Source organism: Zonotrichia albicollis, chromosome 1 (genome assembly GCF_047830755.1).
Source record: "Zonotrichia albicollis isolate bZonAlb1 chromosome 1, bZonAlb1.hap1, whole genome shotgun sequence".
NCBI lineage: Eukaryota > Metazoa > Chordata > Aves > Passeriformes > Passerellidae > Zonotrichia > Zonotrichia albicollis.
The window spans coordinates 94057401-94074242 of NC_133819.1; the positions used below are offsets into that span (position 1 = coordinate 94057401).

At 37.1% G+C, this 16842-nt stretch overlaps 1 long non-coding RNA gene across 3 annotated transcripts in view; it reads left to right on the forward strand.

The window, feature by feature from the left end:
• LOC113458728 (uncharacterized) overlaps window positions 1–16842 on the forward strand; it is a 91377-nt gene that overhangs the window by 6231 nt on the left and 68304 nt on the right. For 2 of the 3 annotated variants that reach the window (XR_012581653.1, XR_012581657.1), the window contains exons 2-4: window positions 2716–2780; window positions 3161–3748; window positions 10834–10911. This is a non-coding gene — a long non-coding RNA (uncharacterized LOC113458728). Of the gene's footprint in view, window positions 1–2715; window positions 2781–3160; window positions 3749–10833; window positions 10912–15960; window positions 16175–16842 lie in introns of all 3 variants that reach the window. The other variant, XR_012581654.1, reaches the window with a different exon arrangement.

Here is a 16842-nt window from a genome sequence, read left to right on the forward strand (position 1 = left end):
TTGCTCTGCAGTGGCAGAACTTTGCAGTTCCCTTTTCATATTCCTCTCTGCCCAGTTCCACCCTGTGCCCATGTTTGCTTCCTCCAATTTTATATCTCTCAACTTGCTGAGGGTTCACTTTGCCCCATTGTCAAGGATTTTAATGTAGAGGTTAAACAATATTGGCCTCCCTGTTGACCCCTGGGGTACACCAGCAGTGGGGTGCCTCCAACTGCACCTTGTGCTATTGATCATCACCCCCTGGGCTTGGCTGTTCAGCCGCATTCAATCTCCCTCGCTGTCCACTTACCAAACCCATACAATGTCACCTTGTCTTCCAGACTGTTATAGGAGTCTGTGCCAAAGGCCTTAATAAAGTTGAAGCAAACAATAGTCATTGTTCTTCCCATTATCTGAAAAGGTGATTTCATTGTGGGAAGATATTTGCTTGGTTGAGCATGACTTACACTAGGTAAAGCCATATGGACTTCTTCTGAGCACCTTGTCTTTCATATGTTTGGAAAAGGCTTCCACAATTAGTTGCTCCATGGTCTTCACAGGGACTGATGTAAGGCTGACCAGCCTGCAGTTCCCCAGATTTTCCTTTTTGTCCTTCCTGAAATAACATTTCGTTTCTTTGAAGGTAGGAGTATAGCAGATAGGAGCACTTTGTTCATATTTTCTTTACTTTCACATTTTCCCTTCTGCTACAGATAGACACATAGTATTCCTGTATTCATTTGTTCCCTTCCTAGGTGCACAAGCAAGGTTATGGATTTCCTTGACATTTGCACGGTCATTGCTCTAGACTCCTGCTCAAAACAGTGGGTAGGCTAAGAAACAGAATACTCAGTACCCTAAAAGAGCTTTTTTCTCCACCCTGCTTTTGTTTTTAATGTACACCCAGAGGTAATTTTACATTTAATGCAGTCAAGAGAAAGAGAGCCAAAGGGCTTCTTTCTTCCCAAATAAAGAAATTCTCTGGACCCCTCAGTCTTCACAACTGAGCCTACAATTGACTGGACTGTCTTCCTGGTTAGGGTTAAGGATTTCTTTAAGAAAAGTGACTTTAACTAAATCCTGTAATGTAACTGCTCTGTCAGGAGTTCAGTGACATATGCAGCCCAAAACCAACAAGGTTTTTAAATTTATGATAGAGGCAAGTAATAGAGAGTTTGTTGCTCCATTTAGCACTGTTGCCAAACCAATCTGTCAGCAATCTGTCCAAGGCTTTGTCAAGGACAGGAAACAATATGAAGATGTAGGTAATTCCTGCTCATGTGGAAATTTATAAACATGCAGAACTGGGACACCAGAGAAATATCTGAATACAAATGTTGAGATAAAGGAACATTAAACCCCAGAACTGCGGTCAGTAACAGTGAGGCATGATTTAATGGAAATTTTTATTTAAATGGTTATGGGAAAATTAGGAAAGAAATATTAAGCTGAAAATAGAATTGTCGTCTTCTAGAGACCACCAGGCTAGATAAGAATAATAAAATATTCCATATCAACTCATCTGGTACTCAAACCACATAGTTCTTTTACCCATGGGGAAATTTTAAATATGTGGACATCTGCTGGATTACAAACATTCAAACTTTGTTCATTAAAGTGCAGTTCTACACTTTAAAGCAGATGAGAATGATATCTAAGACCTTCATGTTTTGTGATCTCTCAAAGGTCACGCTATCTGCTTATTGGTTAAAAGATGCTTCTGTAATACCAGTACACAACCAGTACCTTATTTCCTCAAGGAAGCCCAAATTTTCTGCTTATTTGGTATTGCCATGAGAATATTCTCTGCATGGTACGTTTACAGCCTAAACTTTTCTAGTCATTTTTAAGTAATCAGAAAGTAGAAAACACCACGGTTTGGAGAGGCAGAAAGAGAAATAGAAACAGATTCTCACTTGGTCTTGCTCTTTTCGATCCTTTGGTGCTCTTTTTCTGTACCCTTACCACCCCAATACAAGCCATGGAGGGGACATAGCTAAAACAGCCCCTTTGCCTCTTGCCCTTAGAAGCTGATTTCTTGTTACCATATTCTAGAAGTCACAGCCTGAACCTAACAGCATGAAAAGCAGCCATGGGCAATTGTTCAATGGAGAGCTGCTGTACAGTCTCTAGAAGAGAATAATGAAGAAATCTTAATTCTACACTGCAGACCTGAACTGGATCTGAAAAAGAAAGTGCTCAGGAGTGAACTGTGAAGAAATCACAGTGTCAACATATGATGAGGGAAATGAATTAAAATCAAGGGGTTTATTCTTGATTCTACCATCCATTCTGCTCATTAATTTAACCAGCTAGATGAGCAAAGTCATTTTTGAAGTACATGTTGCTCTCATAGGCTTTCAGTTGCTTCCTGTATGCAAAATCTACCTGTGAAAAAGTGCTAGAATCTATCCTTAAATGTAGATTTGAAAGGATAGTTATAGTGTAGGTAGAGTAATGCCCGGTTTTTGCTCCCTTCAGCCAAAATAGCTATATAAAACCTATTTTTAAAATGAAGGGGAGGGAAGGGGAGGGAAGGGGAGGGAAGGGAAGGGAAGGGAAGATTTATAAAATCACCATTTATCATCCTAGATCAGATTTTTGATATATTAAGTCTATTTTTTTTGTACAATCCAAAAAAGTCTCCTAAATGTTTTAAAGTATAATTAGACTATACTGTAGTTTAAAAAAAGAACATTCTGAAGAGGTGTATTCTATCAATCTTCTTTCTTCCAGAAGGCAGAAGCCAATTGTTGGGTCATTATTGAAAGGACCTAAATTTTCCATTTAGGAATTTAAGAGTAAGTAGAAGAAAGAAAACTAGCCCTTATTTTCCTGTACAATAACAGAGATGCTGTGCTTAATTTATTTTACAGGTTATGACAACAACATACCTTATCTGTTGAGATATTTCTGAAATGTGTTTAACACAGCATTTGTTTTATTAATGAATTGCTGTTATTAAAATATAGTTTAACAGCATAATCTAGTCCTACAAAGGTAATTAAGCATTTTGTATTCTTACAGGCCTCAAAACTCCACAAGAGCATAATTCTAAGCAAAATCACATTGTTGTTAATATTATTATTCAAAAAAAATCTCCTTCTTCATTGTGAAATATGAAAGAGTATCCAATTATATGTTGTGCCCATTCTTTTCTCCCCTCCCTGTTTTTACATAGGATGGTCTGTGCCCTCAGTGGAGAAGGCTTGCACAGCCAAGGAGCTGCTCTCTGTAGGCTGCCTTCATTAGCTGCAGAAATTGGAGGATGCACAAGGAGACTGGGGCATGGAGTAGGATGGAAAACAAAAGTCCCTTTTTGGATGCTGTTCAGATAATGGAATTTTATTTGTTGTCGACATGTGAGAATTCCCTAAATCAATTGTTTTATGGATGATCTCTTAAAAGTTGTTCAGCACCACTTTACACTATTGCCTGCGGATGGCACAGAATCAACCGGATCCTAATGTTGGATACATAAAATGCTGCATATCATTAAGAGCTCTTAAAAACCCATCTATGAGGCATTCCAAAATGGACATCCATATTTTTGCCTTTAATTGCCCTTTGTTTCTGCTCTGGCTCCACAGCTTGGGGATAGTCAACCTTGTGTCTTCACAGGAATGCTACGAACATAAATTAGACGACATTTTCAAATAACTTTCATGCAGAAGCTGCAGTGATGAATGCCATTTGTGAGCTTATGGAAAATGAATTGCAAAATGTTGCAGATTTCCTCACTTACTGACTGACTCGGTTTTGAACTGAGGTAGGAATCCCGAAGAAAGATGGTACAAAATTAATTAGTTCTCTTACCAAGTGCTGTATGAAAGCGCAATGAGAGTCAGTTAAAGTTGCACAGCAATTTAAATTTCTACATTACATACTTCCTAAAAAGTTTACTCTGCAAATTAATTATTCTCCTAATGCAGATATTTGGTGGTTTGCAGCACAATGTAAGCATTCTTATAATGCTTTATATAAAGGAATTGATACTCTATTATGTGTAGTAACTGGTTCTTTTTTCTTACCTCAATTACACTCATTAACAATGACAACTAATACTGTTAATATTCTTTAGGTCACATCCTGGAAAGCCATGTGGCCATTTCCCTCTATAAAAATGTGTTTATTGTGGATCTCCATCAACTTCTGCAATGCCCACGCAAAATACTGTTGCATGAAGTTTTGCAACTGTGTACGCAAAATGTTGTTTCCCTAATCCTTAGCATAAAAAGATGTTTGCAAGCAATTTTTATTTTAAGAAAAGAACGAGGTTACAATTTAAAGATCTAATGTGTTAAAGCAAACATATAGAGAAGAGAGCTGAAATGATTTAATGAAAAAACTTTACTCTTGGTCTTCTTTTGTTCACCTGAGATACAGAATCTTATATTCCACAGAGAATGAGAATTCTACCTTCATCTTGTGCTGTTTTTGTTCATGAAGCACATCTTTGTGACTCCAATTCAACAGGCAACTTGGTACACAGTAGCATTTAATGACTAAAGAAGCCAGTCAAATTTAATGATGTCACTAATGGATGTAAAAAATCAAGTATGTGCCTAAACACTGTGTTCTGGACATTACCTAACACATACAGTGCTTGATTAACATGCAAAATTTCAATCAAATATAAATTGAAAGACCTGTGTGTAAAGCTCTGATAAGAAGAGGTAAAATTGCACAACTCATATGTAAGGTACATATTATAAGATAACTAAATGAATATTATATTTGTAACAAATCCCATCCCTGTGGGTGATGTAGTCCTAGACCTTTGCATCTGAAAAGAAGCAAGAATCATACACTGAGCTAAAGGTGAATCTGCTTTTAAAGAAAGACATTGATTCCACTCCCACCTGTTCTCAAGAGTTTGATTTCAATCTTTAGGAATACAGCACACCTCAAGTCCAATAAGTATTTTTTTTTTAATGACATATATTGTATCATTATCTTATACACACCAAAACAGAGGTGTGCAAAAGTTAGGAAAGCTGTTAGTTGTTTTAATTTTTCCTGAAGAAATGCTGTCATGACACAAAAAAAAATCATATAGATTTCATCTGCACAGAAGGTGAATGTTCTAGCATGCAGAAAATTTTCCACGCTGCTGTGACACAGCCAGGGGCACAAAGGTAGCTCTGTTACACCTGAGTGTCCAGTGTTGCTTCTGGCATGACCCTTGCTATAAAGTCCATAAACTCCCCCTCAGTGCTCTCTTACAGAGCTACACTTCAGCCCACTAATGGGTTTTCCTTTCAGGATTTTCTTTGAAATTTGACATCTATCTATCTCTCTCTCTCTCTCTCTCTCTCTCTCTCTCTCTCTCTCTCTCTCTATTTTTAAATGGATAACATGTAAAGCAACAAAAAGCTGAATTCTTGCAACTTTGAACACTCAATTAGAAATACATCCTATTCACTACAAGCATTTTTCTGAAGTATTTCCTTACAAGGAATGTGCACCTGTGATGGATTTCCACATTTATTCCAATTTACCAACACTGTACCTTCTGAGATATCAGCACCTTGGTCCTCTGCTACAGTGCTCTTCAGCTGTAAGGTTTTTAGATGCAATCTTTTCAATGGAATCTTTTTCTCTTTTTCTCTTCTTTTCCTGAGAAAGCTTTTTTAAAATAACTTCTTTTAATATTGCAGGTTTGTTTAGTAGCCCTTCACACCATTGCTTGCTTTATTTCTTTTCTGTTTGAGAAATCCTTTATTGTTTTTCCTAGGATGTCTCTAAACTTGCCTGCTGAAATCACATTAAGCTGACAAAATTTTATTATTTCTCTATCAGTACCCACTTCAATATGCTTCAAAGTACTACATGCATATTTCCTTTTCCCTTGTCTCATGCTGCTTTTTTCCCCTGCTCTCTGTCTTTCATTACATATAGGATTTTTGCCTGTTGTCATTTTTAGAGGTATTTTGGAGAAAGTTATTTTTCTTTGTTTGGTTTTCTTTATTTCCCATCATACTACTTTTTCTTACTTCTCCAGATTTCTATATGGTTTATATTTAAACCAGGTACTATTCTGACAGGTTTTGTGCTGCCACATGAAGAAAAGCCATAGAAACAATCTTTTTTGGTGGACCTAAAGTTTAGTACCCAAATATTGTTCCTGAGGCAAATTTGAATTTGCTCAAACAATATGTCTGCTCATCCAGTAACTCTCTCATTGAAGATGCAGTTTTGCTCCTGAATTCAACCATATATTTATGAACTGTATTTTTATTTTTAACACTTTATGAGGCTGTGATTTAAAGGCATTGGTGCTATTTAATCCTGTCTGTTGTTTTCTTCATGAATTGATAGTTTCTTGTTATGTATCTAATTACCATTTAATTTGTAAGTTCTTCTCCAACCATTTCATGAAGCCCCCTTTCTTTTGTTAATTGCTTTGTAATGAGAAGCATGTGAAAGAAAACATAAAGGTCATCGTGTAGTTGAAAAATGCTCTTGACACATCTTGGCCTCTTTTATGACTGCTGGACTGTTGCCATTTGCTTCAAGGGTGGTGTGAACAGGGTCTGGAGGGTAATGTTCTTCTCTCACCATTGCAGCATGAATACACCTCCAAGTCAAAACACTAATATCTGATACATGTGTTTTCTTATGCTCTCAAATAGCCACAATCAAAACCCAGGCTCTAAATGTGTTCATTTCATTGCACAACATGTTTCACATGTTCTGGTTGTTGTGAACTAAGGGTGAGCTTTCAGTGCTTGCCTGGCTGTCTGTAAATTCCCATTTCATTTAAGCACACGAGTTGATAGTTTTGGTGCTGGTGAGCAGCAAAGACACACAAGCATCTGAGACCTTGGAGAGAAAAATATTCTTCTGGATAACCCAGGACGAGATCAGGTAAAGTTTGAGAGAGATTCACAAAAGCCCAGTGTTTCAAAACAGACATCAGTATTCAGAAGGAGCTCGGCATGTCCAACTGAACAAGTCAGTACTTTACAGGACTGTAATCCCTCAAGTGCAGAGTGAAAGAGAGTTGTTGGCTGTATGCTCTGCTGATGAATTTTCTTTTAATTGTATTCCATAATAATAATTCTGTACTTGATTCTCATGTTTAAAGTTATATACTGGGACATGATGGGGGCGCAGTATTCCAAACTTGTGGACATCTGTAGCCCTGCCAATTTCAGTAGGCCCGCAAGAATTTTTCAAATATAATCTGGCGCATTAAATTCACACAGCATGACCACAGATCTGTTAAAAATATATCAATGAGCAATTTATGATTTTTTAATATTAATGTGAATATAGAAGATGTTGAGTCAGTTTTCCTACAGCAAATGTTAAACTAAATGGGACATCACCCATTAGCTACTTATGATATTTCATTGGCCAATTAAAACTTCAGCTTTCTTTAATTCAGATGTATCTAATTATCCTTTTTGTTTTTTTTTAGTTTAACAAATATATGTTTTCAGGCTTTCTGAGCTATACTTACTACCTTCCATAAATATTCCATTCTAATATTACAACTTTTTTTCTTAGTGGCTTGCAGCATATCTAGTAAAGTATTATTCTGGGGTTTGGAATAATGACTGGCTTAAGAGTGATTTAGCAGATATAAATAAAAAGTGTAAATGAATATGGTTCTGCTTTTCAAATGACTTAAGTGTCCTGCTTGTTTCCTGCTACAGTAAGTTATCATTCATAGATACCATGAATTTGTTTTGAAGTTCATATTAGTACTAAAATGATCCCAGAAAGCTATATTAAGAATGATTTTATGCATGTTGTGACTTAGGAACAAATCTGATTTAAAATATTTTTTCATGGCTATTGGAAAGGATCTTCTGTGCCCTCCTTGGAGAAGCCAAATCTTTCATCTGGGATTTAATTATTCAAACAAACAAACAAAGAAACAAAAAAAGCTTTATTTTGGGTTAGTTAGAATGTTGCTCCATGATATAGTCAGAAAAATGTTCTCAAACAACCACTGCAGAAAAACATAATTGTGCTCACAAACAGAGTCGTTAGAGATGAATGAGCAGTGAGTGGACAGAATGTGTTGCTTGATAAATTTAGCTCTGCCTCTGACTGCCACTTGTTTGGGAGCTGCTTTGGTTTTCCTTGAATCCGTTTGTTACTCTAAATTAGCCTCCAGTCATGGTAGGAGCTCTTGTGTGTTCCCACGGCCCTGGGAGCAATGCCAAGCATGTTCTGCTGCAAGCAGAGCCCTCTGAACAGGCTGGAGGGGATGGGACAGAGTGAGGATCTTTGTCTTTGGGCAAAGCCTGAATATTGATCTCCTTTTGATAAAAAGCCAAAAAATATTGCTGATATATGATAATACAGGTACATTACCCAGGTATAGAAAACAGACTGAGAACGTGGAATGTCCTGATGTCATCAAATGCAAAAATCTCACCCAAATATGGTGGAGCAACCATCTCTAAAGCACATCCTAATCTCAGCAGAATGGAAAAAAAAATGGAACCTCTTAAGTACAAAAATCTGCTGGTGCAGTTCCTGTCTTTGAAACAAGCAGTGAGCAAACTTGCTACGAGCATGTCTGTTCTCACTGAAGAAACACAAATTGGGTCTACAGAGAACTTGAAGGAGCCCATAGCAGCCCTCAGCACTAACATTAAATGATCCTTACACTAAGGCACTGTAGCAGGAAAATAAGAAAGAACTCTACCTGTAACATAGCTGCCTGCAGTGGGATCAGAATAATCAGCTCATTGCACTCACAATGGCATTTGCAAGAATATGTTAATATTCAGAAATGGAATTCTTACCCGCTAGATCAACCATGAGCTGCCTTAAGACAACAGATTAACACAGACCCTAAGGGAGCCCAGTTGTGATTCAGGCCACTGTTGTACAAGAGAGAAAAGAGCTCCTTTAAAGATGTGAAAATAAGAGATAAGGCACAGCTGAAACAGAGAACTCAAAACAGGCAGGATGAAGAACATTGTGAAGAACACAATGATGCTGGTCACCTAGAACTGGCTTTAAAAAAGCATTTATTGAAGTATATAGACAGCATTGGTATTGTAGCTATGTTATAAGATATACAGTCATTTTAAGAAAACAGTTTTAATGAGTATCATCGTGGTGAACTGGATAGAGACACAGATTCAGAGACCTTTCTAGGCAGCAGAACCACTTGTGGAAGCAATATTTTTTGAAAGAGTATAAGAAAGCAACCAGGTAATAAAAGCACAGCAAAATTTCAAATGAACTATTAAACATAAGAAGATGTAAATTAAGTCTAAGTTATTTCTATGTCAGGAATTCTGAAAAAAAATACAATTGATCCAAAGTAGTATTTTACTATGTGCAGGAACTTTTTACCTCACAAGATCCCATCTGATTTTTACAGTTTCATATATGCTTAAGAGTTACACAGAGTTTTTAGCTAGAAAATATGAAGGTAATACAGAAAAACAAGTGCCTTAAATATTTTTGGTTTGTCAACTGCTTGAGAAGAGATGGAAATGCATGATTTTGCAAGATATGTGGTGATATAGCTCAAGAGACTACTGTGGTCACAATGAAAAATTTGGATTCCCAGGAAAAGTACTAAACTTTGTCTTTGCAGTTTGTAACGAGGGAATAGGATCTCTGCCTAATTTGTTATGAAGTGATGCTAATTCAAAGTCTACAATTGACCAAAAGGAAGTTGTAATGAAGAGGTCATTGGCCTCTTCTCTGAAGTAACAAGGGATGGGGCAAGAGAAAATTTCCTCAGGTTGCACCAGGAGAGATTTAGAATGGATATTATGAAAGCTTTATTCACTGGGATAATTCACTGGAAGGGTTGTTGGACATTGGAACAGGCTGTCCAGGGAAGCGGTGGTGGGGTCACCATGCCTGGAAGTATTGAAAGGTGTGGGTGAGGCACTGGGACATGCGGTTTAGTTGTGGACTTGGCAGTGCTGGATGAACAGCTGGCCTTCATGACCTTAACAGCCTTAAATGAGTCTATGATTCTGTGCCACAATAAGGTAGGAAGTAATTATTATAATCATTGTTATGATGGGAAGAGGAAAAGTGTTATGATACTTGCAAAAATCTCTCCTTGTTTTAGGTGGCCTTTATTGACTTCTAATTTGTGCTGATACATAGGTCAATTTACCATTCATTAGATGAAAAACAGGTTATAAATGACTGTTTAAAAGCTGTGCTTGAAGTGGCAAGAAACTCCAAATAAATCTAAAACTATGAGTGGATGCTGAGCAAGCTTGCTTAGTAATAATCTGATAATACCAAGAAATCAAACAGTGTAATACTTGGAAACATTTCTTGCTAATAATGCCTTGTGAATGATGTGCAGCAGAAGCATGATTTTCTATTTCTCTAATGAGCATATTTAGGCACCAACAACCACTGGGGAGAAGCAATGCTGCACGTCTGTTTCTTGGTCTACACATTTTTTATCAGGTTTTATGATGAGCACATACAATAAGGATGAGAAACTCCTGGTGTTGAGACACTTTTTGGTGAGGAAGGACAGCTGGTATATAAAAGGAAATCTTTGATAAAGATTTCAGGAGGGTTAATGAAGATTAAGTAGTGATATCTGATAATTTATGTGGGCTGAAGCGCTGTGGTGTTAGAATAAAAGCTGATTGAATATTTCATGGTAGGCTTTTTATGTATTTTTAAGTGTGTGGCTCACCACAGTAAAAAAAAAATAACACAGAGAGAACCAAGCCTGAGAGGTTTCATGAGAAATACCTGCAGCAGGAAGAATGTGACTGTGGTAAGTTGTTAGAGTGGTCCAGGATACCTAGCACCCTTTCTGCTTCACTGTCAGCCCTGATTATTATTCTTTTTAAGTATGTGATATGGAGAATTTAATAACATTTCTGCTCCTAGATGCAGACCCAGCTAAAGGAAGAAGATGACAGTGGTTATATCCAGCTAAGGAAAATCTGTGAACTATGCTGCCTGCAGGTATGGCTAGTATCTGCACACTTAAACTGCTCTTCAATTTTCACTGAATTTGCTGTTTTGCAAAGCAAGTTCCTAGAATATACTTGTCATGAATAGATGTGGAATACAGACCCCACAGGGTCATACAAGGTAAAGTGAATGGAGTTTTCTCTCTTAGATATTTGCAGGATTTTATTTCTTTTGCTCTAATTTATTTTTGATTTTTCTCTCTCTTTCTGGGCCTTGAACTTCGCTTACTCTGTATGGAGGTTAGAACTTCTTGATAAATCCAATTAATTAGCGAGCAGTTGGCATCTACAGAACACACACTACATCTTTACATAAAACTTCTTCTGAAATAGTTGTTGTTGGACATGTAACTACAGTCAGTGTTTGAACATGAATTTTTTGGTAGGACCATTGTGCACAAACAGATGTATTAGAATTACATTTCCATGAATTTTTGACTTTTTAAAAATTAAAAAATATCCAATGGATTAGAACCAATTCCAGATTTCAGCCTATCTGAACCAACAAAACCATCAGATTTCTGAATTATTGCAAACTAGTAAATTGACTGTAATCTCTCGGTGCTTTTTGTGATATGATTCCAGATTAATCTGAGGGAAGAGACTCTGGAAAAAAGGACTCACATGATTTGGGATTTGGGATGACAAGTGGTCCAAGAATGTTTGCTGTAGATACAGGGACATGCACTTCTTGAGTACAGTGGAACATGGATAACATGGATACAGTTCAGCTTAGAATTCAACTGTAAGGAAGCATTTGAAGCCAATGAGTTTGTACATGGAACAAAGGAGGAACCAGTAAAGTCCATGTGAGAGGATCTTTCATACCCAGTCTAGTGGACTAACAAGGAATATATATATTTTTATTACTTAAAAGAGCTATTTGTCAGGAAAATATTTCTTGATTTCTTTTGATCTCAGAAGATATCACCTGAAGTTAATGATCTACTAATTTTTTACTGAAAAGACAAAAAAAAATTATCTTTAACTGTTAATGTATGCTGTTATATTCACTATATATGTACTATTACATTTAAACAATATTTCAATCTCTATTTTCCCTGGTGGCATATTTTCATACATCTGTTATTAATACACTTGTGTGAGAATTTTCTTAAAGATTCTAAAAAATTCTATTCCCTATGGTTGACCCCTATATTGTGGATAAAATAAGCTCTGCATCATTTACCAGACACACAGAGTAACTGCAATTCATGGGATTCAGAGTTCATTTTATTTGAACATTGCTAGCTAGCACTAGGCTTCATATTGCTTCTTCAATACCCAGTAAAAAAATAAGAAAGCAAATTCTATGATGTTCCACTCTTTACAGCACATCAAATTTCCTTGGTGTTTGAAGTTCTGTAAAGCCATCTGTTAGACAAAGGAAAAGGGGAAATAAGAAAGCCATGCATACAGAGTCAGGGTTCAGGGCAAACCTTAGATCATCTTTTCACAGGCAAAAATGGTACCTATAACTCAAAGGAACTACATCAGAATAATTAAGATCAGAGGATGACCCTTCAGGACACATCCTGCTGACTCTGTCTCTGACCTTTTGTATGGCTCTGTAGCAAAAATGGGACAGGGAGAAACTCCCAAGGGGTTACACAGAGATCCTCATGACACGAAGGATATGTGGGTGCCATTAAACTGATGCATCAGCTCTGTCTCTGCATTTCCACCCAAGGGATGTCTGAGCTTGGCTGGGATCAGTGCTAAGTGCTGGGTAGCATGATAGGAATTGCTGTGTGAGAGAAAGCCCTATAAAAGAACAAATAAATTATGAGTATAGCCTAGTCATGTAAAAGACTCCCAGACACACGTGGAACCTGGAGGTTTGTGTAATTTTCTGTAACCTCTGGCTGGAAATGGCAGGGATCTTTTCATGGGAAGCAAAATATGGCCCCTCTGAAATAAGGGATGAGTGTTATCACACAGGACTTTTTTTCCTCGTATGGGGTCTGATCAGGCTTCCAGCATTTGCCCAAAGTTTCAGGACTGGTGCTACTTGTCCCCTTTTGGAGGGAAAAGAGGGAAAGAAAGAAAAAGAATTATATGGTTACTTCAAAAGCTTTTGCGGGCTTGAGAATCACTTAATTCAGCTCTTTGTTGACTCTTGCTGAGGAAACAGATCAACAGGGCTTTTACCAGGATAATTTAGGGGGGAGTTACATGTGGGAAGCTGAACAGCAGTTTCAAAATTGTTCTGGTTCTGCAGTGAAATAGCCATGGGAGCTGATTTTCAATTTATTGGAACAAGGATTTGTTTTCTGGGTATGCATAGAAAAACAAAAACATCCCTTTCTTTTCTCAAAATCTATGTCTTATTTTGATAATGATATTAATAAAGAAGGCCAGGAAAGAGCAGAGCTGTAAAGAAAAAGCTACATTATCACCATGATTTCTCAGCAATGCTCACATTGATGCCACTACTTGGAGAGAAGTTTTTGGACCTCAAAATATACACTGGAACATTTCATTGGCCAAAATGGAGGATGTTGGTTATCCCCACACTGCAACATGTGTGTGTTGCTCAGTCACCAATTTTTGCTGCCAAGGAGGCTAACACCTCTGGGTAGAATGTGGATCTTCACTCCAGTGAAAGTCGTGTAGCTGAAGCATCTTGAAAATGCTCTTTGTTACCAAAATACTATTAATTTTTGTGTCTGAATCTTGCATATCCCTGTAGGTGAGTACAGATTATAACTAGCCCAGGTATATCCCGTAATTCAGTGAGGCTTGGTCACTTCGAAGTTATATCACCCTCAAGTAGAGTATGGCCAGATTTCCTTCGATTTCAAACAGCTGTAATTTTTTTCCATACCTATTAACACTGATGGTGTGCAGTAAGTCTCAGGAGTTTCCTGGAAGCTGGCAAATCTTTTCTATGCCAGTAACATGAACCAAGAGATGTCTAGTGTTGCTAAGTGGAGTGAAACATTTTTTACTGCTTTCTTTGTACAGAGAATAAATAAAAATATTTGTTAAACCTAGGTTGTTTTAACTCAAAAGATATCAACTTGATGCTTTCCAAACAAAAATTATTTTTTTATTCAAAAAATTCAATCTTAGAAGGTAATTACATTTAATAGTGAACTAGATGAAAAATTACAAAAATATTAAATAAACCCACAACAAACAAAAACCACACCCAAGCTTAACAATTTCATTTGATCAGAAATGGAACAGCTTTCACTCTTTTATTTTACTGTGGAAAAAAATAGCCAATGGCTGATTGTCAAATAGCGTAAGTCAGATATTTGTGCTGCCCTAGTTATAACCACCTTTCAGTTCTGTGACAACTGAAGACAATTTGCATGTTTGATGTTCTTTTTCTTACAGCCCATCTTTACTGAAAAAATAAATACTATTCATGACCTCAGATTGTGTAATATTTTAATAATGGAAAAGACGCTTAATTGCAAGTACTAAAGTTTGAAACTATGAACAAAAGTGGTATTTCTTCCCTGTGGCACACGGTTGCTGGTTTGCTGTGGAAGGCTGTGTGCATCCATGAAAGTGATTAATGCTCAGTCCTGGCTGCAAAGGGATAACGACATTCTTTGACATTTTCTATCTTACATCATGCTGTGTTTGCCCACTTTCATAAGCAAATCTTTGCAAAGAGAGAACCACCTGTATCTGCTTTCCCCATCTAACACAACTTTGCAGAACTTCACGTGATAAAACTAGTTTTCTCTACCACTAGTTTGAAGAGTAGCAGCAGAAATTGGTGTTAGTGTTGTAATTCTCAGTGCTAACTTGCTGACCTTGCTTTCTGTAAAATTGCTGAAGTGCTACCTAAATTTTAAATACTTGAATTTTACTGACAATATCCTTAGAGTTAGAGTATTGATTTATTTTTCAGTATGAATATTTTCATTAATTCAAACTTAAATGAAAAAAAAAAGAAATAAATTTCCCTCCCCCTTTTCTAAGGAGCACTTAAGGAAATGTGTTTAGAAATGCCACACTGAAAGTTCTCACCCTTTTAATTGCACACTGTCCAGTCCTGCTCTTTGTGGTTCCTGGAGCATCCAGTTGAGATCTGGGCCCTGCTCCTGCGAGCACTAACTGTACATAATCAGAAGCAATCCTGTTTCCAAGACCTTCAAGGCAAATGAAGCAAGACAGGAAAAATAAGCACCAGTGTTCCTGCTTTTTCCAGCTGGGCACTAAGGGACTGAGTGATTAGGATACTTGCCCAGTGTCAGTAAAGTTTATTGCAGTAACAGGAATTGAACATATGTCTTCATTTTCCCAGGCTCCTGCTTTAAATAGAGACCCTCTTTCCTTCTGTGAAACCTTATTCTGTCTGAAATGCTGTATTCAAAATTCATAATGGTTGAACCTGAATATTTGAACATATGTTTTTCAAATTTGTTATATTTTTGCAAACTTCAAAAAAATTTGCCTGCTAACATTGTGTCTTCAAAGGCCATTAAATAGTCTGGGCCTAGATGTCAGGCCACAGTTTCAAAAACTTTTGCCAGCACAAATATCTTTCTTATGCAAACAAATCAATATTTATGTGTCCTAGCTGGACATTTGCATGAACAAATATGAGTTTTGCCTGGGCAAATACTGATGCATGAAGCCTCCGCTGGCATGTCTCAGGATGGAGTTTTAACTAAACATGTTTTCTAGCAATAAGTAAAGTGTCCATTTTGAATGTGTAGATTTTTATTGCATAAGGAGAATGATGAACTTCATATTAGTAAAATTTTGAGAAATAAATGCTAATGGGGCAGAGGAGAAATGTTTGATTCAACATTTTCTATTAGCTTGTGAAGTTTAGTAAGTTTTCCTCTTACAAAGCTATTTTCTCCTTTTGCAGTGTACTCTAAAATTTACAATAATTTCTAGATGCAAGCTCTCCTACACAAATCATTAATTCAATGTCTATTTAACTTCTTGGTTTTGAATTACATGCTTTGATTCAGGGCAATAAATCAACAGCTTTTGAGGGGACAGGGAAGAGAGAAAAATCCAGTGATTTCAATTTTCACAGAAGGGCTTTTTGTGTTCTTTTGCTTAGGATTTATCTTGGGTCATCCTTGTTGGCTGTAACTGCCCACCAACATCAAATAAGATCCTCACTTGAGAACTGGAGACTGTCCAAAGTTTATGGAATTTAAATAAATTTAAATAAATATCATCTCACCTGCAGTGCAAGTTCAGACTGGGAGGTCTTGAGGGAGTCTGTTTCCTTCGCTCCTTCTAGTGCCCTGGAATTCCATCCAGAAAAAGAAGTAGGTGCCCAAATGTAAAATTGCAATCCAAAAAACCTCTGCTTACTTGCTACCAAATCATAGAAGTATCTAAACTTCACACAGAAATAAATCACATTGCTGTAGCGCGATTTATTTTTTTCCTCAGACATTCTTAACCTTCAGAGGTTTCAGTTCAAAGAAGCCTACAAGCTACTTGCTAGGTAGACACCATGCCATGGTGTATTGAATCCATGTCTTCCCAGCATTAGTACACAGGGAATCAGGAGATGCAATGGACCTGTCAGCAATAACAGGTACAGGGGGTTGTCAGGCAGGTTTTTTATCCACCATGTAGAGCTGGTAACATCAACTTACATTGTTCATACAAAATATAACTATAGGAATGAGATGAACCTATTGCTGTTGACTTATCTGCATTCTCATCTGGCTAACTACTTTATACGGAGAGGAAACTCCCCTTAGGAGCCATCAGTTTTCCTCCTAACACCCTCCTTTTCACTGTTTAACTGAATGCCCTTCATTTTGTTTAGTTTTGCTTAGGAGATTTCTCTTCTGATCAGATGGTTTCCATGTTGAAATCGACTGTAAACAAATGGCAAATTACACTACATATATAACTTATTTATCAAAAGTGTCATCTTTTTCCTATACTGCAGTCCTTCTACCCTGCATCACAGGGGCTTGTG